The following is a 26,261-nucleotide window of genomic DNA, read 5'->3' as shown; positions in this document are numbered from 1 at the left end:
TTTTTCCAGACACTCCTTGTTATAGAACACTGCAGCTACGGTCTTGATCCAGAGTATTTAGCTAGGATCTAGTAAGGTGTATGTGTGAAGGCAAGTAGGAATTACAGAGGAAGTTTCTGTGCAAAGCTTTCCCAGAAGAATTAACAATTCCAAACTGCTTTGCTGAACAGATTTTTGTATATGTGTCTTGGAAACAAAAAAAGAAAACAATCGCATATTTGGGTGCCTTATATTTTTATTTCTCTGAATTACAGAATAACAGCATCTCTTCCTTTTAGACAAGCCTGTGAGTTGTAGTGATAAACAATCAGTTCCAGAATATTCGTTAGACCACCATTTATAAAGATAAACATTGATGCAAGATGTAAGCACTGTATACAATGAAAGGTGATTGCTTAATGACTAATGTGAAATTCTAAGAGAGAACAAAGTCTTCAGAATACATTGATGCTTCTTTTAAAACTGTGGAATGAAGATCTTAAGAATTAATTTTGAGAATTAGTCTATGATCATGAGCAGACGGAGTTGGGAATATCAGATTGCCAACAGATAAGTATTTTCACATTGGAAAAACACATAAGTATCCACCTCAGTATTTCAGTTTTTTCTGGAAAAAAGTTTTGGCTTTTCTTTAGTCACAAAAGAATTTCTAAATAGTTTTCTGTATATAATTCATATTGTTTAGACTTTTAGTATTAAAATAATCCCAAATTCATTGATACAATTTTGTTTTCAATGTCTTCTATTCCCCAGGCGAAAAAAATGTTTCAATTGCTATCTAGCTTCAATTAAAATTTGGCTAGAAGGTTTTTTTTTCATTGGAAACATTAGTCTGTTTCCATTCCAACTGCAGGCTAACATCCATGCTTTGGGATAAATAGCAATGAGCCTTCTCACAGTTTCTCAGAAGCTCTTTAAATAAACAATAATTGTGTATCAACAACCTCCTGATGTCAGAAGTTCTTTTTCAGAGGCATTCAGCCTGCTTTGTGGGTTAGTAATTCTTCTCCAGATAATGTTTAACTAAAATATGTCTATAAATTACATAAGATGAAATTCTATGAGAAGGAGCTATAGGAAGATAAGAGTGTGTTGGAAAGTGAGAGTTGAACAGTGTTAGGATTCTGTTTGTTTGTACTGTAATAGCTCAAGAGACATTGCTGGACCTTGATGTAGTAGGATATACCATGGAGCTGCCTAAGGGAAAGGGAAGAAATTTCTATTTAAGTTCTCTGATAGTAGAAAAGTGCTCTGAGTTGGTCTATCCCAGGTGTGCTGACTGCCAATGGCCCCACAGAGATGATCCAAAAACCACAGGAAAACATTTTGTGCCCTCTGACTCTGCCCAGTGACTCGTTCTTGGTGGAGAAATGGGATGGAGGGCACTGTGCTGGGGTTGCACCACGGGGAAAAAACTGTGTAGTGCATTTTTCTTGGAGAACTGAAGGTGTCACTAAAAATCATGAAGACAAATCTGTTCCCTAGAAGCCAGAACAGGAAAAATCTGGGGAAGTGGTGAAAAAGATGAATCCTTTTCCAGTTGCAGAGTCTGATAAGCCAACATAACAGAAAGCAGGGTACTTTTTTATTGGTGTTAGATCTGCCTCAGTTCTTTATACATCTATGTCCTTAAAATGTGCTAATTGTGTCTATAATTGGACTTAGTAAGTTCTCCTAGTAGTCATTATGGTAAGAACAGTCTAAAAGGTTCAATTTCCATCTGTTACTAGATCCATGGCTTGAATAGCAAACATTTTTTTATCTTAAAATTGGCTTTGTTTCTGTGTAACACTTGTTTGTCACTGTGTTCAGTATGTGGAAGATAAATACAAGTCACTATAAAATGTTTTAAAATTATTATTAAATTCTTCCTCATTAATAGGTAGCACTTCTGATTGTCATAATTTCTAGTTCTTACTTTAGATTCTCTAGTGGTGAATATTGCTTATTGAAGTATTTTCTTTCCATAATTCCTTCAGTTTGGCTTTCCTTTTAATTTAAGATCTTGGGCTTTATTAGGTCATAGGACATAATGCTATAATTAGTGGAAAGATATGGAAAATATCTTGAGAAGCATGTTTTAATTGACATTATACTGAACACATTGGAGAATGTAAGACAGCATTAAGACAGTATTGCAATAGTTCTCTATTCATTATGCATCTTTCTGTTTCTTCCCTTTCAATTTTGACATAAAATAATGTTTTAAGTTTGGCTGGAAGACTAAATTTCTGGGAGTATTTGCAGTCAATGATCTGTCATAGTGTCAAATTGTACACCAAGTATTTAATAAGACAATTATCAGTGAACCATACTTGTTTTCTATAACAATGGAAAATGAGCACTTTATCACTTTTAACAATGGATAATCATCTCTTACATTTCTACCAGGACAGGTTATCAAAGAAATCATTAAATATCTACTTAAGAGGGAAAAAACAAGTAGGAAATGGAGAAAGAGATGGCCATACAAGTGGATAGCAGCAGGCTGAATCTAAAAGGTCAGTGTCTCTCTCCTGCTATACTCTCTAGTACAGTCTTATTGGGCTGGGAGTTGTTGATCTCTGCCCCTGAATGACCCTAAAATTGTGAACTATTAAAAAAAAAAAATCTTTCCAATATCAAACTACTGCTGGTTTTGATTTCAAAACAAGTTTAATTTGCATGCAGTGGTGTGGTGTGCCAACACTTCTTGAACTGGAGGAAATACTGATCATTTATCCTTCTGCAGAAGCAGTGTGAGGGCTTACTTTGAAACTGATTTGAGGAAGTTGTGTAATGGCCAAAATGGAAAATGCAATTACTTTTTGTCAAACATCTGAGGAAATATGAATTATGATCTCATGAAATGTGTTAAAAAGTGTTTTGCAGAATTTATTACTTTGCTGATTTATGTCCTGTTGTACAACGTGTTAACTCCAGAAATAGTCTGTGTCTCTGTCTTGCTGATTCTTTCTCATCTATTATCTACCATTGTTCTGTGGTAGTCTTGTCTTGAAAAATATCTGTTAGATAACCTGATAATGCAGTTAGAAGCTTAATGCCATAGTTAAGTTTAGCTTCTATGGGAAACAACATTGATAAAGAAAAGTTCACTTTCCTAATCGGTTTTCCACTTTTGCCAAATTTCTGTACCTTGTTTAACATTTTCAGCAGACATCTGAAGGACTAATACTTTCTAAAGTTTAATATTTTTTTTAAAAAAAGGGCTTCAATTTGTTTAAAATAATTTGTATTCTACCAAAGCCATAAATAAAGCATCATGCACATCTGCCTGTCTTTCTCCACCAGAAAAAGCTCTATGCAGAGCTTTCCCACTTTCATTTTTCACTTCATCTTTATTGGCTCAAAATCAAACGCCTCCTTGTTTACTTTGGCAGGCAGTTGAAGGTTATGACTGAGCCCCTTCATTTTCTTTCTTTGTTACATTTACAGTAGTGATCAAAACCATGAAGTTTCCTTTATGTATTTATTTGCTGAGAATTCCTGTGAAATAACATTGTTGACATAACTGCTCTTGGCATTTACTGCCAAAATTTAATTATCTGATGTCTGTGTCATATTATCACTTATTCATTTCAGTCGCTTCTTATAATAGGGTCATATTGTGCCTGTAACCACATTTTCATTACTTGTCTTTGACACCTTTCTCTTTCAGCTAAATATCTCTTGAAGTGGCATGGAACAAAATAGCCAAAGTTTCACTGCACCATCACTATCCTTTACACAGTTTACATTGCTTTCCAGCTTTTTTATCTGCTGTATTCGATTCTCAGTTTGATGACATTCTGTGTGAGTTGTAAAACTCATTTGTTTTCCAAATATATCTGTGGGTTTTGCATCACACTTATGTTAACTACAATATAATTTATATTTCTTAGATTCAATATTTGAGTTTTGCAGTTTGTCATAATAATGAAAAAGAAAGCAAGGATTTTCTCTATCTAGTTCATTTCACTATTTTTTTCCTTGAAGGTTATCACACTGTTGAGTTTCTAGTACAGCAAATGGAATATAAAATTTCATATAGATAGATTAAATTAAAACATTTTTATGTGAGAAAAAGAATTGTCTAAAAATTTTCTACAAATGTTATAAGATATAAGGAACATATCTGTGTTTCATTGTATGTGAATGTTTTTATTTGACAGATACTTTTTGTTCTGTTCATGAAATGGTATTTGCAAGCACTAGGCTGTTTGAGAATTCATTGTGTTACTTGAGATATTGAAAAATGTTATGCTTGCACTCATATTCATATGTCTAATAAGCATAAATACTTGTTACATTATCATAGTAAGTGACAAATATATAAGCATATAATATGTGTGAGTAATTGAGATGAATTATGACCTTACAATTACCTCTGGAAAGAATGTGCCACTGCTTGTGGAAACTCCACCTAGTTTCCACCTTTTACAAACCTGAATTTGTGGGGAGAGGACTCTTACTGCACGTGCACCAAAAATTTTGCTGGCAACTTTCCCCAACCCCATCCAGCACCACAGGAATGGCTTGTTGCCTTAAAGAAATACAATGAACAAGTGAAGGGAAAAGTCACTAAATGCCAGAATGAGAACAACCACAAGACTGAAAAAGGAAGAAAAATAAAACATTCAAAATTTCATAATAAACTAGATTTCAGATGGAGGGCAAACTGAAGGAAATAATAAAAGAGAAATCAAGACATACAGAATAATGTATTCATGTACACTGATATATATTCAAAAGCAGTAATTAGCTATCCAAAATTGTAGATTTCTGCCACAAACTTCTATCTGGGAGATTTTGGCCATCTTCCTATGAGAAGGCAAGGCTTTTAGAAAGCATGGAATTCTCACAGCTGAAAAGAGACTTAAATGTTGGCACACAGATGCTCCATTGGCTTCTTAAGTTGTTGATCTAAAAACATTTCTTATTCCAGCAAAGGAATATATGGTAGAGTTGTAGGCTGTGGATCATCTCCACTTTCTCCTGCAAGAGAAAATACTTCAGGAAACTGAATTTTTATGGAATGTAGAGCCACAGGAGAGGGTTATTCTCCTTGAGTCTTCGAAGGAGAGGATAAAGAAAATGGTCAACTAGTCTGAAGTTCAGTGTCATTAGTTAAATACAGGGGATCTCAAGAATATCACCTTTCAGTTATGAAAAGCCAGTTTTGAAAGCATATTCAGTCCTGTCCTGAGATATATTATATGCCTGAAAATCCTACTGACCTTGCTGGAAATTTGTAATCCTGTGTAGGAGGTCAACAAGTTCATTTTTATGAACTCATTGCCTTGTTTTCCTTTGAGGTTGACTCCTGAACTACCCGGCAACAGAGTTCATTGTCTAGAATTTGCCTTTGCAGTCTTGTCTCAGTTTATTCCAGAACCAACATCTGCGTTCTTCCTTTAAATTCTCATTTGAGGGAAGCTGGCTCACTTGGCAGACAGAGTTAGTGGGACAAATATAACTGGACCTCAATGTAATTCCCTCATGGGCAGATGTAGGCTGACATTTTTGTTACTTGCTGTTTGGCAAAAGGTCTTGTAAGGCCAGATTGGTTGTTGCTTAGATTAGGAAGCATTATAGATTATATACAGTGGAAAATAATAGAAATACATGAAACCTGAAAAATGAAGAATCCATCATGCTTTTGCATCTGTGAATTTTCACTGGTTCAGGATGTAACCATTTGATTTTGGCACTGTACTCATGTTCATGTCACTAAGTAAGATAGCTAAACCTCTTGGGAATTACTGTCTCTTAATCAAGCCCATCATTAAATTGTGTACACAGAAATGGGCCTAGACACTGGAGTTCCTGCCAAAACCCCAGAAGCCAGAAAAGAACATCATGATTTTAAAAAACATTCCTGCAAGACATTTACCAATGTTTATGCAAGTCTTAGTCCATCTCTTCCATTGCTGTTTCAGTTGATTGAGAGCATAAGGTGCTGTGTTTCCTCTAAGTCAAGAGAAGCCTCTGGAAAAGCAGATAGGAGTGATGCCTTTTTACACCTTGATGTCGTATGATCTTAAATTTCCTCAAGGATTCTCTTGGATCCTCCTCTGGACTTCTGCAGTCTACAAAATCCTGATTAAGCAGGGCTCCTACTTGTTTTAATAGCCTCAGATTTCACTCCAAGAGGGCCACAGTACGTTTGGAGTACCAGTGGACATTAATTTTAAATTGTGATCTGAAATGTGTTTACTGCATACTCATAGACTCATGTGTTTATTGTTATGTGCATAGAATGTGCATAGTTATATAAAGGTTTAATGTATGTATAAACTTATTTTTTTCTTGTTGGATTTCCTTGTTACTAAGGATATATTGTAAGAATACGTGCAAAAAACCTCATCATATTACTATTGAAATAAGCACAAACCTAATGGAAGCATCCACTTCATGGTCTGGCTCTGCCAGATATTTACTATCACACGGTCACTATGTTTTGACAGACTATATTTGTATTACATGCACATAGAAATATACTGTCAGCTGTAAGGATCTAACATTGAAAATCAGATCTCTAATCTTATATTTTCTGTATTTCCAGAATTTTTTTTTCTACTTTCCCCTCTAATTTGAGCAAAGTTTGAAATTAAATTGTTGTCTTTGAAATTAAATAAATTGCTGAAAACACTAATTAGGCACAAATCTTCTTTTTAACTCTAATACAGAATTTGAACCTATAATCAGAAGTGGCGAGGTCCAAAAAGAATAGCTCAGGAGTTAAACTGACCTGAAGTGCATTCTTTTTACCAACTTATGTATCTTTCTCGAATGAAAAAACCCAACCAAACAAAGCTCAACAAACAATCCACACAATTGGTGCACAGATGGTACAGAGCAGCACCAGATTCCTCTGCAGAACTGTAAAGCTTTCATGCCATGCAGTTTCTACACTGATACAGATTTTACCCATCCATCTGAGCTGCTAAGTTTTTGTGCACCGAGTGTGAGACTCATAGATTTGGCTCCAGAATCCACTCACCCCCACAGATAGGGGTATGTCTTACAGACTTTCCTAGCTCAGTGCCAGAATCTGTCTCCTGCTGCATGACCTGATATACCAGCTGCAGGTGGCTGGCAGCTCCTCTCCTTCCCTGTCTCCTGGTGTGCTGCTCTGCCCAGTGGGACAGTCTGGCTGGGCTACATGGCCACCAGCTCTTGCCCAGGTGTCAGGCTCCAAGGAACCTGCTTCCAGGTGTGTTTCCTGGCTCCAGCACAGCGACTTTGGCCTCTTTCCCACCACGAACCCCAACATGTGGATATGTCATCTGCACAGGACCAGTCCACAGTTTTGTCTTATACATTGGAAAAGAAGAAACATGAGAAGATGGAGCCATTTTTAAATGAAGTTATGCAAAGCTACAGTCAGTTTTTTTTTGCCAGAGCTTGATGATTTGAAAAATTTGTTCACATATTTCTTCCAGACTGTATCAAATATTCTGGAAAGTCATCTGCTTCTTCAAACATCTTTTTGTCCTCTGTTGTATCTGGATAAATGTATTTGAGGACTGCTGGTTTAGTGGACTTCTGCTTTCATACTAATAATGCACTAAATTATCATTATTTCCCAGACAACAAAAATAAATATTTCATTTGTTGTTCCATAACTTATTCCACTCATGTGGTTTCTTAAATTTTTGCTTATTTCAGGTCTGGCTCAGCTATACTTCATCAGGCAAAGCTGCCACCAAGAGCTGCCATGGGAGATTTGTCCAAGTAAAGGCTTTAGGATTTGACATGTATTATTTTGCTGTGTGTTTGTGCTGTTTCTGTCTTTCATTTGATTTGGAACATAGATAATTATATTCTACATTTAAAACAACAACTTTTTTTTTTTTTTTTTACAAATAAAATATTTGTTTTACTATACAACGCCTGGAAACACCTTCAAAGAGGTGATTTTAGTATCTTATAATTTTCTGTACACCATAAATAGTTACTTGGAATGTGCTTCTAGTTGTCTCCCCTAAAAGGAAAAAAATACTGACCAAAAGAATTTAAAGTGCTTAAGAGTTTTAACCACAAAGGATACACAGAGAAGGCTAGAATGGCACATGGTGCTGAGCCTGTCAGATTCTTAAAATACCACCAATTTGGTGGTCTATAATCCTGTCACTCTTTTCATGTATCTGAAAAAAAATGCTTAACATCCTTGTTAATTGAAACTAGCTTTCAGGCAAGAGATTTGATTTTTCCAGTATCAATGTTATAAAATCAGGGAGGATTTAGAGTAAGAGCATAGGACTCTACTTTCTAAAAACCGTACTGAAGATTTATAAAAAGATTTTCCAAAGCAGTTTACTCAGAAGGTTTCTCTTGTATATAATGTTATCCACAATTTCTCTTTTGCCATTTTTATTGTAGAACTTTCTTTACAATCTGTGTTTTAAAATCCATGTGCCTCTTTTCCTTCCGGCCCATGAGAATTAATTCTTTCTTTGAGATTTCATTCCATCAAACTTTATGATGTCACAAAACATTAGATTCAGAGAAATCCTGAGAACTGATCAAAATTAGTGCTCAGGATTTCACAGGATTGAGAGCACTGAAAGGATTGCAGTCATGTTGAGGCATAATTTTCTAGCAAAAGCCAATGAACTTTAAATGTGAAGTGATCCAAGAATATATGAAGCATACGGATGAATATTTCAAAATAAAATGTTTTCCAACATTTTCTCTGAAGGATCAGCTATACAATTCCAAAAAATCAAAACAACCGATCCTTGTTTTAAAATCTAAGAATAGAAGTTTTAAAACCAGAAATGATGGTACTAAATAGCATATAATCTACAGTGTATCAACCTTAACACATTCTAGAACTTTGTCATTGTTATCACAATCATCTTGTAATTATTTCTTGAAATCATATTGCTTGAAACCATTCTTACGTTCTTTCACTGAATAAGTGGAGACAAGAATAGGTGCTTCTTTCAGAAAACCAGCTGGGGGGAAACTACCTTTATAATCTTTTGCTATATAGCATGTGCTTACAGATGTCGTAATTCACTTTTCATCAATGAAATTGTAGGAAATAATTGTTGTGGATAGGAATCCTGAGAATTTATAACATGCATGTTGAGTCTATTCAATCTTGAAAGTAAGGTCAGACCTTCATTTCACTGAGGTGTATGTATATCCTTGAAATAATTTCACCATCTGACAGCAGCAAGGTGTAGAGGAGATTGAAAGTGTGTGTCCTTCCACCAAGGGAGGACATCCTTGGATTAGCACAGGATGTTTGTGTATAATGGGAAAGATGGAATCTTAAAAGTCTTTGTCAACATCACTAAAATAAGAAGAGGGACCACATTCAAAATGTGACATTTACGTCATATTGAAGGCTGACCATGGATTTCTATACGCAAGCAATGTGTGCATTTGATCTTGGTAGACACTAGCAGACTTGTATCTGGGAAAACAGCTGAGAAATTAGTGGTTTCTTAAATGGGACAGCTACCTTTGGTGATGTGTTTTTATTTGATGCTTGGCACATTTTAGATTCCATACAAAACAACCTGCCTGCACTTTGATGTGATATCCCTGCAACTTCTGCTCTCTAATTGGATGGGTTTTCTTCTATCATCTATTCTTTCTTAAATTCTAGACTAATAAGGTTTTAGAAAAGGCTTGTAACAGTGTTCATAAGTCCTTGTCACGTATTATATATTACAGAAAGTCTCCTAGGTATTCTTTGATTTCCAGGTTTTCCAAACATCTCTCCCAGATATTTTTGAATTATTATTTCCTTCAGCTTGCATTTTTCCAGAATGAATCTCATTTTGGGCGATATCCAAAGCCGATTGAGGTCAGAAGAATGTCTCCTCTTGACTTCAGTGAGCTTTGGATTTGTTCCTTTATTTCCTATTTCCAGAAGCCAAATTCTGCACACCTTATTGTTTTAATAGGAATTTTGTATCAGCAAGGCAAGCAGTGTTGGCTTCCACAGTCTGATATTTTCAGACTCCTTTGCAAAGTATTTCCCTCTTTTCATAGCATTTAGTATGGCACAACATAATTTACAAATATAAGTGCTGTTTATCTGTCACCATGGATAACTAATGGAAATCTTAAGTAATACTTAAGTGAGCGAACACTGTTGCATTTGGTACCACCTCTTTCCAAACTTGATATATGTTCTTCCATTACCTTTTGCTTTGGTCTTTTAATTACTTTGTAGTTCATAAGGCTTTGTAAAGATTTAGGAAAATATGAATAATTTGTGGGTAAAGTTATGAAAGGCACTGTAATCAGATATAAAGTCCAGCTATAGGTTGTATTTTACATATAACAATTCTTGCCCAGATTCAGGAAAGTGCTTTAACATGTGCTCAAGTCTATCCTTTTTAAGAAATGCAACTGGATTCTTAAATGTAATTATATAAGTGGGACTTTGATCTCATTAATAGTCAAGGAATACTTTGTCTTCATTCCTGAATAGGGAGATCTTTTCAAATAATGTCTTTTATATATTATCAATTATCTTTGATGAAAAATTCCAAACTGCTCTAAAAAGACTATTCATCACTGCATTATGGTTATCTCTGAAATGAGTGTCCTATACATCTTGCCCAGGATTTGTGAAGTCAATTTAAAACTGGAGCAAGTTTAGTGAAGGCCACCAAGATAGTCAGGGATTGAAGAATTTGCCTCAGGAGGAGAAGCTGAGGCTTGTTCAACATGGAGAAGATACAGCTTTCAGGGGGTCTTGGAGGATGGAGCCAGTGCTGCATGATGGGATGATTAGACATAATGGGCAGAAGTTGAAAAAAGACAAGGTCAGCCTGGATTTAAGGAAAAACATTTTTACAGTTTGGTCAGTCAAGAACAGATCAGAATCTCAGGAATCAGAAGAGGTTGCTAAGAGAAATTGTGCAGTCCTTGAAGGCTTTAAAGACCAAGCTACATATGAATAAGTTGGTCAGATCTCACAGCTGACCCTGCTTTCAGCTGGAGGCTGGACTGGATAAACTTCAGAGGTACCATCCAACCTGAATTATCCTGTGATCTTTTGCTCCTATTAATTTTCTACTGTTGCTTATGGTTCTAGTCTGCTCTTGATGTCTTATTGGGTCCATACATTTTTTTTTCCTAGTAGCATGTATCCAATTGCTTTTCTGAAAGGAGAAAAGATAGTGGAAAGAAAGTCCTGGAATTCCTCGGACCTCCTTGTGAAAAGTATTGACTGTATTTCTCTCTTTAATTTTTTTTTCATTTCTCAGTACCTATTCCTCTTGCCATACCAATTTAATTGTCAGTTCAAAAATTATCTAGGTAATTCTTCTATGACCTGTGGATGCATAGGCCTTCCTTTCAGTTTATATTTTTTTCCTAGCTGTATATTAAATACTTGTTATAAATAAAGGTACCAGTAAGATTCTGCTGCTCTAGTTGCTCAGGCATACTTTCCCTAGTTTTCTTGTTTAAGATTATTGTTTTAATTATTCCTTTATTATTTCATTTTTCCTCTTTAATCTTTTGTCAATTTGAGTGATATTTCACAGAATCATGGATCATGAAATGGTTGGGGTTGGAAGGAACCTCTGGAGGTCATCTGGAACCACCCCCTTTCTGCAGCAGGACCAAATGGAGATACTTGTCCAGGTCCATGTCCAAATGACTTTTTTGTTCATGGATAGAGACTCCACAACTTCCCTGGGAAACTTGTGCCATCACTCAGTCACCCTCACAGGAAAAGCGACTTCCTGAGGTTCAGATGGAAACTCCCAGGTTCCAGCTGACACCCATTGCCTCTTGTCCTGTTCATGGGGCATCACTGAAAACCTGCACACCTTCAGATATTTATTTACACTAGGAGCCTTCTTTTCTGCAGGCTATACAGCCCTCTCTGGGCATTTTTTAGTGCATGGAGCTATTTAAGGCATTTTAATTTCATACATAACAGAGGTCCTGCATGGGTAAAGAACAGCAGCTGAAGAAATCTAAAACCAGATAGTTAATACAAATCATTCATATGCCTAGAGCTTTAGTTGGGCTGTATGTAGAATTACAGATTTACTGAGCAGGTGAAGCCAATTTTTCAGACCATGGATCAGTGCTTTACTACCAAAACCTTGAAGATTAATATAAAATCCTCTATTAAAATTAGGTGGGTTTTTTCCCAGTATTTTTCCTCATCTTTCAGTAAAAGTTTTAGTTTCAGCCTTGGTTTGTCTGGGGCAGGAATTCAGTTTTTTTTTTGGTATCTACTACTAGTGCACAAACCTCTTGAAAGATATTTCAGGGAACAGTAATCACCAAGGACATTCTCTATCCAGGAAAGTTAATCTATGAAGAGGTAATTCTAGACAAATATTATTTCTACATAGAAGATATTAAGAATTTCTCAAAGGCAGTTTTTGTGGCATTGTCCACTCAAAACATGTAATGGACATATAGATCCTGGTTTGGTCAGTGAATGAATGTGTTTGTTTGTCAAAATATAAATTTATATTTTGTAAAATAAAGTCACTGCAAGTGGAAACAAGAAACAGAAATTCTTTAACATCTCCTGGGGAAAAAAAAAAAGATACAATTTAAAACTACTTTGGGTTGTTTGAATTGCACTGTTTTGTTAAAATTAAGACATTCAGTTTAAACACTTCCATTTTTTTATAATGTGAAAAATTGAACCTTTCTTTTTCAGAAGTGTCTGATTGAAATATATCAACATTTTAAAATTTTTGCCACTTTCCTGAGAAATCCATAAATTTAATTTAATTTCTTTTTAGAAGGGGTTCAGTGGAAATGACAGTTTTTTTGGTATAGAATTATCTGACATATTTTTAGCATTTTGTGTAATTTCTTTAACTGAAATATCTCAATTTTCATTCTATGATTATTATATAGTTTATAAAGATAATTAGTTTATATTTATGAAGCACTTAAAAACAGAGAAGATTCATCTCTGAATGGAATTATAAAAAATACTGTTGTAGTCTAAAATAAAATCTTGATCACCAATGAAATTAAAAGGCACTGTCAGGAATACCCTGAATCATGGATATAAATTAATATTTCATTTAATTAAGTAATTGAAATCTCTGTAGACTTTGTTATTCAGAGTTCTATCTGGCAGGCATTAGTACAAAAATGTGTACCACCTTTTGCTTTCCTACTTAGAAATGGCATTTAATTTCATCTGTCACTTTACCATCAAGTGATTTGGGACTGCGAGGTGCTTCTGGTACTCTGCCTCGTACCACTTTAGTTTTGACTATCCTGAGTAATTTTGGATCACCAGCAGAACCTAGAAAGTTTGCATTTGCTCCATGTTTGAGGTTACTCGGGAGCAGGCTGAACAGCAGAGATTCCCTGCGAGCAGCTTCTTCCCCTCTCACAGCTGGCTGCTCCTAATGTGAAAAAAGCTAATAATACTCAAGAGGACCGTTCCTCTTGTGCCATGGTAACTTCGTTCTCTTAAAGGCTTGTGAATTTTCCCCAAACTCCATAGAAATCCATGACATATGCACGAGAGTATCCAAGTATAGAATTGCAACACTGCAGTTACCGGATCTTCTTATTCACATGCTCCTTTGGACAAGCCTAATACATTTTTGAGACATGACTTCCATCTGCAGATCTGCATTGATTCTTCTCCAATTAAAATCTCTGTCACAGCTGTAACTCTCATCATATTGCCATACTAGGGTAGACTTATTAAATATGCAGTCTTTATCTTCTAAATTATTTGGATACTTACTCTTTGATTCCCCCCAGTACTGTTTTGCTTCTTTGTTTTTTTCACAGAAAAAGAAGGTAAAAGTGAACAAAACACCACTTATTTTTCTGACTAAATAATTAGCACCAGAGAGTTCATTAAAGAATGTTTATAATGAAAACCAAATTCCAGAAGTTTATTTTATGCAAGGAAAACAAAATGAAACAAAAAATCATTTAAGGTGAGGTCATGCATCTCTACTAATGAACTACTAACCTGTAACTAATTAAATATAATTGTTTTTATGGACTCTCTGATATTATTTTCTGTGTTTTGATTTTCAGATACATATGTATCCAACTTCTATCAAAAGCAAATTAATCTCGGCTTTGGCTCTCACTCAGCTACGTCTGGCATATACACATCTGAGATCTGTAATAGAAGAGACTGTTTTAGAGACATGCACATTCACATCAGTATCACATTTCTAAATTTCACAACAATCTCCATTTTCAGGCCTTTATACCTCATACTTTGTGCTGGATTTCCCTATAGTGTCACTTGGCTTTTCTGCCTGTAGAGCACTGAATAAAGTGTTTGTAAATTCAGTTGGAAATTGCCTGTGCGCTTGACATTTTCTGCTGTTGAAAACGTAGCAACAAAAAACTCAATTCTGATTTTCAGCTTGTTTTAAACTTACAGAAATGGTGCAACTGCTGCCTGTTTCTAATTATTCCCAAAAAGCCAGTAAGAGGTAGTATGAAGTATCATTTAGGAGAATGATTCAGATCAACCTCTGAATCTTTAGCTTCAGCTCTTGTTCTCTGACTGATGACATTCTCCTTGCTAAGCCTGAAGTGTGCTGCCCAGCCCACAGGTTGTTCGTAGTGTCTCTTCTGCCCAAGGCACAAAATCACACTGATAGGGGTTCAGGGATGGTGAGGATATTATTTTTCTTAGAAATTATAAAAAATAAAGAAACAAGTGGCTTAAGGAGGTGTTCTACTTGTAACAGCATCTTCTGTGGAAAATTGAAATCTCTGCAGTTCAATACTGACATCAGCAATTACCAAATATTTGAGCACATCACTGCTACACTCCTATGACAAACATCCAAAACTAGATGCCTGTATTTAAATAGGCTCCTCAATCTATAATGATAATGAATTTCGATAGTGTGATGTTTGGCCGAGTTGTACCTCGTACTCATTCACTGAGATTTGTGGATATCTGTCACTGAGAATTAACAACTTTACTGACACAAGTGAGACTAAATACGGATTGAAAAGTTTAACATTGGGCTAATAAATGCTTTAATATTTTGACCTATTTCCTAGAAATTTTTCTTTTGTTATCTTAAAAACGCCCACAGTGAGTAAAGCAATTTTTAAATGTCTTGGCCTGGTAGTTATAGCATCTTAGAATCATAGAGTTGTTTGGGTTGGAAGGGACCTTAGAGATCATCAAGTTCCAATCCCCCTGCCACTTTCCACTAAACCACACTGCTCCAAACACCATCCAACCTGGTCTTGAACACTTCCAGGAATGAAGCATCCACAGCTTTTCTGGGCAGCCTGCTCCTGTGTCTCACTACCCTCTGGGTAAAGAATATCTTCCCTACATCTAATCTCTCCTCTTTTAGTTTGAAACCATTCCCCCTTGCCTGTCTGTGTAAAAAGCTGCTCTCCCTCTTTTTTACAAGCAACCTTTAGGTGCTGGAAGGCCAGAATGAATTCTTCCTGGAGCCTTCTCCTCTCCAGTCTGAACAGCCCCAACTCTCTCAGCCTTTCTTTGCAGGAGAGGTGCTCCAACTCTGATCCTTTTCGTGGCCCTCCTCTGGACTGACTCCAACAGGTCCATGTCTTTCTTGTGTTGAGGACCCCAGAACTGGATGCAGAACTCCAGGTGGGGTCTCATGAAGGCAGAGTAGAGAGGCAGAACCACCTCCCTTGACCTGCTGGCCACACTGCTTTGGATGCAGCCCAGCAGTTAAAACTTACTCCAAATTTTAGTGTTGGTACAATCAAATAAAAAAATTGGTCAAGATTTCTTAGAGACACACAGAGTAGAAGCAAAATCCTACCAAAATGAAAAACAAGTTTATTGCTTTTCCACACCTTTTGGTATGAGGCAGTGAGACAGAAAAGCCCTGTATAAATTGGATGCAAAATGAGCAGTTTCAGTATGATTGTGTTTTATTTTATGTAGACAAATACATGAGATAACATGTCTAACTGTGATTCTTGAGGAGTCATGATCACTTGTAGCTTCCTGGCTTACTGCATTAATGCTACTATTTAATATGGATTCTTTTCTATTTTGTTTAACACTGTTCTCACCTTTTCTTAAATAAATCTCACTCATCCTACCTCCATTTCTCAATGATGTGTTTATTTTCACAGTTCTCTCAACCATCTCTTGCACAGGCAAGCTCACTGACCAATTTTCAGTAACTTTGGAGACCTAAGTAGGTACTTTCTTCACATGATCAGCTGGTAATTTAGAATCTAGGTCTCTTCATCCTCTTATTTCCTGGCATCTTTGTCTAAAAACTATCATGGGGCAGCCAGCCATCCTCAAGTGCTTCATGCAAAAGCTGATCTCTACAGAACTCAAATAACTGTTGTCTTTAGGGATCTTCTTTATTGAACACCCATCATCCAGGGTTCTGTGCTTACCTTAAGGTATATTTATTCAGTGTGTCACATGAGCATCTGCATAGCAGATAACAGCAATTTGTGGAACTTCAGTCTTAAGATGCAAATAACTCTTTCGTAATAGAAGCTGCCTCATACCTCGTGCTCAAAAAAAAAAACCAAAACAAAACAAAACAAAAAAAAAAGCAAGCACTGAAACACAATGAAAATTAACAGATAACTTTACTATAGCTTAGTAACTTGGATTACTTTTTCTAACTAAAATTGAAAGTTCAACAAATAGTAGAAAAAAGATTTATGTTTTTCTTATCAGGGATAGTATTTACAACTCCAGTTCCTGAAGATAACCATCTCCTGTGTTAAAATGCTTTGCTTTGAAATCACTGCCAGAAGGCAAGCAGGCATAAATTCTCCCCTTCCTATGTTCATGACTGGACCAGTGACTTCTGTGTAGCCTCTGATATACCAGACACATGGCATTGAGGGATCCAGATAAGATGAATTATGGCTTAGACCTGATGTTTCTTTGTTAGTTTTACAGTACAGCATATATATTTTTTAAAGTATAAACCCAAATAAAATTTTCCCATAAAGAAAGCTCTCAAATGGTCATAGGCTCAATGTCCCCCCATCCTTTTTACAGGGAGAAAAATGACTAAAACTTGAAGTCAGACTCTGGCATGCTTGAATACCATATGCCTGCACTATTGAGAGACTGGAGCAGAGTATCTGGAGAAAGATGAGAGAGTGTGGGTGGCAATAGAAAAAACAACCACGACTGTAAGTTAGCAAGATAATATCCTTACTTTCTTCTGTGGGTCTCAAGAGTGATTAAAAAAACATTGGTGTTTTAAAAATATTGCTGAGGACTACAGTGTGACTCATAATGCTTCAGAGAATGGAATTCTTGGAAGTTTCATTGTAATGCCAGATTTTAGAATGGAGGGCAGCAGAACTGCAGAGAAGTAACATGAGGCTATGTTGATGGAGAAAGAGCATTTCTGAGCAAATTCAAGTGAGAGAGAGAGAAAGGGAAAGAATGGGCCTGGGGAGATATGACAAGAAAATTACTTACACTGAGAACTGTTGCTTGGACTGATGGGAATGTTTCCCTGCTTTTTGAGGTTTTATTGGCCAGCACGCCTGTCTACAAAACACTTGGTCATATGCACAGCAGGGTAAGATAAGTAACCATGTTGACCAGTCAGACAATGAAAGCAATTACAAGTGAGTCCAAAAGTCTATCCTAGAGCTGACCTTAAAGTCTTAGATAAAATTTTTCTTCTATTTCTTTTTTCTTTTTTTGTTCTCTTTTGTTTTGTTTGGAGTGTGTGTAAATTTCTGGTGAGTTAAGTACTTTTATGAGGGAATGTATTGGTTAAATGTTGGGAAGCTTTCTCAAGTCAGAATAGCCTTTCTGGTCAGAATAAAATAAAGAATGTTGGCCATCTGGAATGAAATAGTAGCCTCACAGTTATGGCATGTACCTGATATTTTGCTTAATACTGTAACACAGCTGTTTTATATCCTCAGTAAGTATCTTTGCTAGGAAAGTGAACAATCTTTCTCCAACCATTTGCCACAAGTGCTGACCAGTATCTCTTCCCTTAAAGCTCCAAAAAAATGGTTTCTGTATTTCACAGGCTATTATATTGTCCAAGTTATGGAATTTCCAGGTTCAGATCCACGGACATGGGCTGGGCTTGCACCAGAATATCCTCCTTTAGGTGAGTGTCCTCACTATCTGGCAGCTGAGGTAGGGTTGAGCTCTCCCTGTTGCTTATATTGGAAGTCTAGATGCCAAAATGTAGGCTTTTTATTTATTATTTTTAAGAGCATTCTTATAATCTAGGTCTCTCCTATAAGCTCTAGTTTGTGCATATTATTAAATAAAAGATGTTGGTTCAGAGTTCTGAAAATGTGTCAATGGCTTAAACATAGTTAATGCTGCTGTCTAGATAGAAAATTTGTATATCTTGTAAGCATTTAATGATTATTTGTCTGACAAGTCACATCTAAAAAATACTATTACTTGATATTTGATATTTACTTTGATATTTGGTATTTCCTCTCTGAAAAAAAAAAGCCATATAATCAGCAGGGGAGCAAATATGACACCATTCACACAAGTGATGGCTCTATTTCACAGTCAAATAAATATCCTAAGTGAACAATTACTTGATACATTCTTGGCTGAGATTTCTTCATGTAATTTGATCGATGAGGTATTTGTATAAATTAACCGATCATAGCCAGTTCCTGAACGATTTATGAACAGGAAAACACACTACAGACCAGGGAATTTGAATAATGTATATTTTATTTCACTTGAATAACTGGAAAATGTATATTTTTGAGTTGGCCAAGGTGGAAAATGAAATTTTAATTTTTTTTCTGGAAAATTCAATCTAGCTACATTTAGAAATGAAACATCTTAAATGAAAAAGGTGGCCTATTATGAAAGTGAGCATAAGGTTTTTTGTTTTACTTCTTAAGTTTTTATATTATGATGGATTCTTGGTGGACTAATTTTGCAGTTTTCAGATGAATGACACATGGATTTTAACCAAGTTGAACTAAAAATTGGGGGGATAAAAAATTTGATTAAACATTTTTCAAGTTTTCCTGGGCTTATGATCTACCAATTCTTTCATTTCCCAAAGCAGTTAACTGAGAAATGTTTATTCATTATGGAGTTAGTGCAACTAATTTTCTCTCATATTCCCTGTCATCCAGTAAATTTCATAATATGTGAACACAGTCAGACTGCTACAATCTCAGAGTCAGCAGTAGAATCTACAATGCATGATGATAGTAGATTCTGATATATACAGGACTTTGGACAGAATGAAAAAATGCAGCAAAAATTTGACTAAACAGCAGCAAGTTAATCTGCATCTTCTCAGTTTGTGTAGGAGAGATAAGTCATAGCTTGGAAACATTTTCTGTTATGCACATTAATGGATGTACAACTCATCCAATCACTCAGGAGCTAATACTGCACTTTTCTGTTCTATGCATAAAAAATGTCATGCCAAATGACTCTGAGTGGTAACCATAATGATGAATTTACAGCCATCAGTAAGGAGACTTCTTCGATTGTCTGCATTAAAGTGGCAGATGATGATGATCCCATCCAGTGGTGCTTTTCCTTGGCCTTATTAAAAAGAACAGCATACAAGGCAATCATACCCTTGGGTGTCTTTTGACTTGCTCAAAAGTATCACTAAAGTGTTGATTTCTTTTCCAAAAAAAACCAAATTCCATTTTGCAATGATGACACATCCATTGTCTAAAAACAAGTGACATGGGAATTGCAACGAATGCCCTGATTTCTCACCTGGTAGCAAAAATATCACCAGTTTCAGAGACAATATTTATCTGTGCATGTCTGTCAGCTATCAGTGCTGTGCAGGGGAATGGACAATCTTCTCCCTCTTCTCATTGTCCCACAGTTTGGCCCTTATCTCAGGAATTTGTAGTGCTGTGGTCCCTCTCAGAGCCCTCAGTGGCTTCTTCCCCATCGCTTGGCCCCTGAACCACTGCCGTGTTGCATTGAGCAAGAGGGGCTTGACAGATCTAGGAATGAACTGTGAGTCAGTGGGCATGTTCAATAACTGGAAAGACAGAATAAACTCTGATTTTCCTTTTTGTCAAGTCTCTTTTCTTGGGATTAGATTATTAACAAACCAGAAGATTCCAAAGTGATTTCATAGTGACACAGAATATGTGGCAAAAAAAAAAAAAAAAAAGATCGAAAAGATCTTTCCAGCTTCCAGCAGTCTCTGCAGGAAGTGCTAATATACATCTTTCTGAGTAGCTTCCTATCCAGCTTTAGAAAACAGATGGACTTCTAAGGTATGTACCAATTTGTTTCAGTTCTACTGGTAAATCACTATGGAGCTCCTCCAAACCTGTCTTTGTGTTCATGAAAAAGCAGCAGAATACTTTTACTTGGTTAGTAAAAAACCCCGAAATGCAAGATCCATGACATTTCTTCCTCAATCGGCTTTTTCCTTCCATTCTGTTCCTCCCAATAGACAATTTCTGGAATTTATTATGGCTGAATGAATCAACAGAAGATACCTTGTGGGAATAGGAGAGGTCTGGACGGTCAGTTCTGGGGAACAGTTCCAAATTCTTCTGTTGCATTTGCTTACCATACTTTTGCTCTAATCAGGTAGGTAGAGCAATTGATTCAGTTTGATGTCATGGTAGATGATTTAGTATCAAAGATACTTCAGTCATCTAAACACTGATAGAAATGCGCACAGATCTGCATGAACATCAAATAAACTAGAACCCAGCATAATAATTCCAGTGGTATGCCTTCTAGAGAAGGCAATAGACAGTTAAAAGGAAAAAAACCTCACGATTAAATGAAATAGAGGGAACTAGACAACTGAATTTCATCTAATCTCTTCCATTTCCCCAAAGCTGTTCATTATTCACCATGCAATGGATTTGTTCCACTTCTGAGTGAGAATACATAGAAATTAACTTAATAATTAAAAAAATGTTTTGTATATTTATCACTTCTTGAAATAACTATTTTATTCTATAAAATGCACAACTCCCTGCCTCTCCCTTTCCAATGTTCCAAATACACTTTGGGCTAATTTTGATCACTGCAATTGTGTGTGTCTGTGCGCTAGTGGCACAGCATGTTCTCTATGTCCATGTGCTGCAAATCTGCTTGACAGCAGCCTTGCACCCTATTCTTTCCTGATTGTCCTTCATCACAAATGGAAAATGATCAAATAAACAATATTTTTTTTCTCACATGGAACTTCCAGAATTTCTTCAGCTCAGTCCCATAGTTTTTTTAAGGGTCACTTCCATTAAAACAATTCTTAAAACTCATAAAATATATATTAGAATTTTATTTATAACTTAATAAAATGCATTTTTTCATAAACATGAATTTTAAAATTTATCCAGATGCTATGAAATTATTTTTTTACTCTTAGGAATTATTCTCACTATCAGGTCTTTGGCACTAATGGTATCTTTGTTATAATTGCACTTGCAAAGTTATATGAACTCAAAGAAAGCTCTGGAAGATATTTCAACACAAAATTTTTAAAATTAATGATACTTCAAGTGAGGTTCTATGCAGTGACACCTCATTTAATTTCTGTAAAGTGGTACATAATTTGAGAAATTATGCCTGACAACCTGTAGTGATTAAATAGCTACACTGAGTTTTTGTCACTGCAAGGGATTAGCTCAGCTGCTTAGAGCATGGTACTGATAATGCCAGAGTTGTGGGTTTTATCCCCATATGGGCCAATAATATAAGAGTTGAACTTGATAATCCTTGTAGGTCCCTTCCAGCTCAGAATATGCTGTGATTCTGAAGATATATCCTGACTGACTCTTCAAGCAAGAAAATCAAGATGCAAGAAAAATAGAAATATGACCCTAAAAATCCAGCCTGGGGTGACTTGGAATGGAATGTGAAAATCTGGTCAAATGCAGACCACTGAAGCACTACTTGCTTTATAAACCTAAGATGGTGAGATCGGCATAAAAGAATGAAAGTTTTGTTATGGTTCTTACCCTCATTGCTAAGGGTTTCAGTAAAATCCTTATCTGTTCATAATTTTCCATGGTGCCCATTGCTTTATAATGGATAATGGAATCCCCTTCTGTGGGAACTATGTGCCAGTTCATTCTTGAAGACTCTTGAAGAAGTAAGAAATGCAGCTCTTGGACACTTTATCAGACTTCCAGGGATCACCTTTGTGTTGTGGTAATTCTGGCCACTGCGGGTTTGTGTAGGGGGTTGAGCTACCTTACCCCATATGGCCATGTCCTAAAGGTCCTTTTAAGATGGAGGATATTTATTACTTGAAAGGAAACAGAAGCAAAAGCTTCCATGAGCAAAGTCAGGACAGAATTATTAATTTGCCAAAGAGATGAAACAACATACAGACCTGATCTTCTAAGTTTGATTGGCATAGGAACTCCATAGATCAGGCTGAGGGAGCCTTACTTTTGAGGGCACAAGCTCTGAGAAGCATTCTCATGCAAAAAAACCAAAACCAAAACCAAAAATCACAACAACAAAAAAAACTGGCTGTAGAATTTTAAAACTGGCTGAAGAATTTTGTCCCGTATTGCATTTTCACCTAGGAAGTACGGAATACTGTTTGCAACTCTTGTGAAGATGGTTTTGGCCATTACCTGTTTGTGCATTTACCAGTGTAAACCACTTCCAAAATCTCTGAAGAAGCAGGTGGAAGGCCAAAATCTCTGAAGAAGCAGGTGGAAGGCCAAATACATGAGTTATTAAATTAAGTGGAGGTCACAAATGAACTCCTTTTCAAGTTTCATCATCAAACTTTTGTCTGAAAAGAGAAATTTGCAAAGAGGGAAGCAGGTGTCAAATTCCCTTTTGGCAGCTGGATCTTAAAAGCAATTAGAATGAAGAGCTACCTGATCTAAAGCTCAAGACACCAAGAGGATCTGCCTTAACAAGTGGAAGGAAACACATATTGATGGGGTTTACAGCTCTCATGCTGTAGGGAGGATGCAGAATGGTGAGGAAATGTGCTGACTTGCTTAAATTGTGGCAGGATATAGGACCCTGGCACTGACAGTGAGGAGGAACTTGAGAATGATTTTTGAGCTCTATATGCAAACAGCTGTCTGTCTTCCACAGCATGCTGTAGAAAAATAGAGGATTTGAACCATTAGAAAAGCAAAGGAAGTGCAATAGCCCAGATTTTGATCATAATTACACCCAGGTGGTTCTGAAGTGACTACACCCGTGTCATTGAAGATACACCAGTGCAAAACTTGTGTGAGAACTGAATCAAGCTCTTTGTTTTCCTGCATTTGTGTACCAAAAGAGTACTCTAACAGCTCTTAGTAAATAATAAATTAATAATGATATGATTATCTCCCTTATGACTGGAATAAGTACAGAAAAATAAGTGTCAGAGTAAGAATTTGCTTGCAAGACTATTTGAATATGTCATTTGTATTGAGTGTAGGATGGTTTGCTGGACTAATTTTAATTTCTGGACCAATTTAAATTTTTATTTCAAACATCAGAAACATCCATTGTAGTCAGGTAGTATGTGGTGAACAATAGAAAGACTACAACATATAGGTCATAGTTCAAATGAGCAAGACTTTGTTCTTTGCATGGCAGAATACCTTTAAATCCAAACCCCCAGCAGAAAGCAGTAATGAAAACAACTAATGAAGGCAAGTGCTTTTTCTGACTCCCTGCTGTAAATCAAATAAGATTTTAGTAGCTTGTTTCCCCATTTGTGTCTCAGAGTACACCAGATTGCAATGTTACATCACATTTTTAATGACTGGAACCATGTCCTGAGATCCCCCTCTGACCACACCACAACTTCCTTCTTTCCTTTCTCCTCCTGGCTAGAGGACTGTATGTAATTATGATGAGGACATAATTCAATTAATTATTGACAGAACATGTAATTGCCACTCAGATCTCTCTCTGATAAATCTCTCTGCGCTCTCTGACTTATGTTTGTCGTGCAGTAGGGAGGTGGAAAGGCACTAAAAATGCGTTTTAAAGATAGGACGTTTCTCAATCCTTTGTATCAGTCGGAGAGGCTTCTGCCGCCCGGGGCTCTTTAGATGTACAGCGTATTGTTCTCGTCTGTGCTAAACAAGTATCCCCGAGAAAGCTCAGTGGGATGGAGGCTTATGATTCATTTTAAGTGGAGGATACAATAGAAGCAGATAACTTTGATTTGTGCAAAGGAAAAGTGTGATCTCTTTCAGGGATTCCAGGAATTCATAGCAAATTTTTCTTCTGTTGCTGATTAAAGAGAAAGTGATAAATAAGATCTCTGTGTTCGCTTTAAAGGATTGTAGCTTTAGAAAGCTGACTTATTTAGGGGAAAAAAAAATCCTGACCTCATATAGCCTTTGACCAAGATCTGCTAGTAGTAGAGAGTAAAGATGAGGCTGTTTCTGTTATTATTAAAGCCCACAGTGACAATTTCTGTCTGTATGACCGGAAAATGTCCTGGGGGCCAGGCCGGGGTGGGGATGTACCCGGGTCTTGCCGTAACTTCGGATTACAACTAAAGCTTGCCAAAAACGGATAAAGGAAAGAGATAACGAGGTGAGAAAGCAAAGAATGGCTTTATTGTAAAGTCAGGAAAACTAAGCTGTTTAAAAAAAAAAAAAAAAAGCAATCGCGCGTGCACGGAGTCTGCCCTTGTCGCCGAGAGGGGAGACTCGCTGCTCCTCTGCCTTCGGTTTTTACGGCACGACGTGCGCGGGGCTGGGAAAGGCGCTGCGGGGCAGGGCCAGGGCCGGCACCGCGCTGGAGCCCGGGGCAGCAGGGCGGAGCGGGGGCTCCGCTGTCCCACGGCGGGGCAGGGCGAGGGTGGTGCTGCTCGGGAGTCTCGTACCAGCGAGGAGCGCTCATTCGTCCCTCGTGGAGTGGCTGATGTGCCCATGCAGGCGGGAGGCACTGACGGGGGCTCGCCGCGGCTCCGGCACCCACACCTTTGCCGTGCCTGGCGGGCGCTGCCCGTGCCGCGGGGAGCGGGGTGATGCCGGAGGGAGAGGGGTGATGCCGGAGGGAGCGGGGTGATGCCGGAGGGAGCGGGTGATGCCGGAGGGAGCGGGGTGATGCCCTGCCGCAGCCTGTCCTGCTGTCTCTGCCAGCGAGGCTCCCCTCCGCTCCGGGACTTCGCAGAGGGCTCTGTGCTTGCGCCCAGCGCCCGGCCAGGGGAAGCAGAACCACTTCAGGGTGGGCTCTCGCCCCGCCGCCCCAGCAACAACCGGAGGCACCTGAGCCGGGCGGGACCGGTGCCTGGAGCCCGGTGCCGGGCGGTCCGCTCTTGGGGGCAGCGGAAAGGTGAAGAAAGGCTGAATGGGTTTCGACGCCGTCAGAGCAGGCGCAATGGCCAGGCGGGTCGGGAAGCCCGAAGAGGGCACCTGAGCCGGATCCTTTGGCACCTCAGCAAAGCGGCCCGATTTCCAAGGGGCTGCGGGGGCGAAGGAGACGGACGAGCAGGGTCAGAGCATCGTATTTCTCTGTGAGGGACCACACGGTGCAGCTTTTGTTGCGGGGAGAGGCGGGAGCAGTTACGCGTGCTACTCTAAACCGTGAATGTTGAAAGGCTGGAACACTGCGGGTCCAGAGGAACATTGTCAAGACAGGGGCTATAACGCCCTTACAAACAGCTTCCCGCACGTTTAGTTTAGCACTGCGGGCGCGACTCGGTGCCCAGCTGCGGAGAGCGGCGTCCGCGGCTTGCCCTGCCTTCGGGCCGTGCACCCCCCTCCAAAACTTAGGGGCTTAACAGCTCGGGCACCTCGTCCCGCTGCTGTCAAGGACGTAGAGGCGTTCAGAGGCGCCACGGGTGGTCCTTAAAGACCCACTGTTTCTGGGCAGCTTTGTAGGGCTCCTGCGGAGGTTGCGGGATGCTCTCCACGCCCTGTCTCACCTGTCGGGGTCCAAGGGAGCAAGGTTCGGCACCCCGCACCCTTTCCAGCGTAGCTGCCGGCCCCCGGGGGTGGGGATGAGCCTCACACGGCCGGGCCGGGCGCTGCCCTCCTGCCCGAGCCCTTCAGCCGCGCTTCGCCGCAGGTGCGGTTCGCGCTGCCCCCGTCCGGGCTCCGGTGCGGCACCGCCTGCGTGCCCGAGACGAGGTTCCCTCGGCCGGGCAGCTCTCCCGCCCAGGACGGCTTTCCCCAGCCTGTGTTGTCGGTCGGGACTCGGTGCACGGCGCCGGTCAGCCCTGCACCTTCGCCCTCCAGGGCTCAGGGCTCAATCCAGGGCCGGCTCACCGGGGTCACTGACGGAGCACGCGGTCCTCCTGGCCGGTCTCCACCCTCAGGAGCCCCGGAGGTTTGGATTTCCCCATGGGGACACCCAGTACTCTCCCCTCCCTCCGGGTCGCGGGCGATGCGCGCTCTTGCCTCTACCGAGGCAGAGCTCG

At 38.5% G+C, this 26,261-nt stretch overlaps 1 long non-coding RNA gene across 1 annotated transcript; it reads right to left on the bottom strand.

Moving 5' to 3' along the window:
• Positions 1 to 217: 217 nt before the first annotated feature.
• On the bottom strand, positions 218 to 26,261 carry LOC144246381 (uncharacterized). The gene is made up of 3 exons (XR_014955770.1): positions 16,336 to 26,261; positions 5,873 to 5,967; positions 218 to 4,974 (listed from the first exon to the last, which is right to left on the bottom strand). It is a non-coding gene; the product is annotated as an uncharacterized LOC144246381 (long non-coding RNA).

This window comes from Lonchura striata, chromosome 5 (genome assembly GCF_050655825.1).
Source record: "Lonchura striata isolate lonStrDom1 chromosome 5, ASM5065582v1, whole genome shotgun sequence".
Taxonomy (NCBI): domain Eukaryota; kingdom Metazoa; phylum Chordata; class Aves; order Passeriformes; family Estrildidae; genus Lonchura; species Lonchura striata.
The sequence above is the reverse complement of the archived record's forward strand: the minus strand, read 5'-3'. Positions and strand labels throughout refer to the sequence as shown.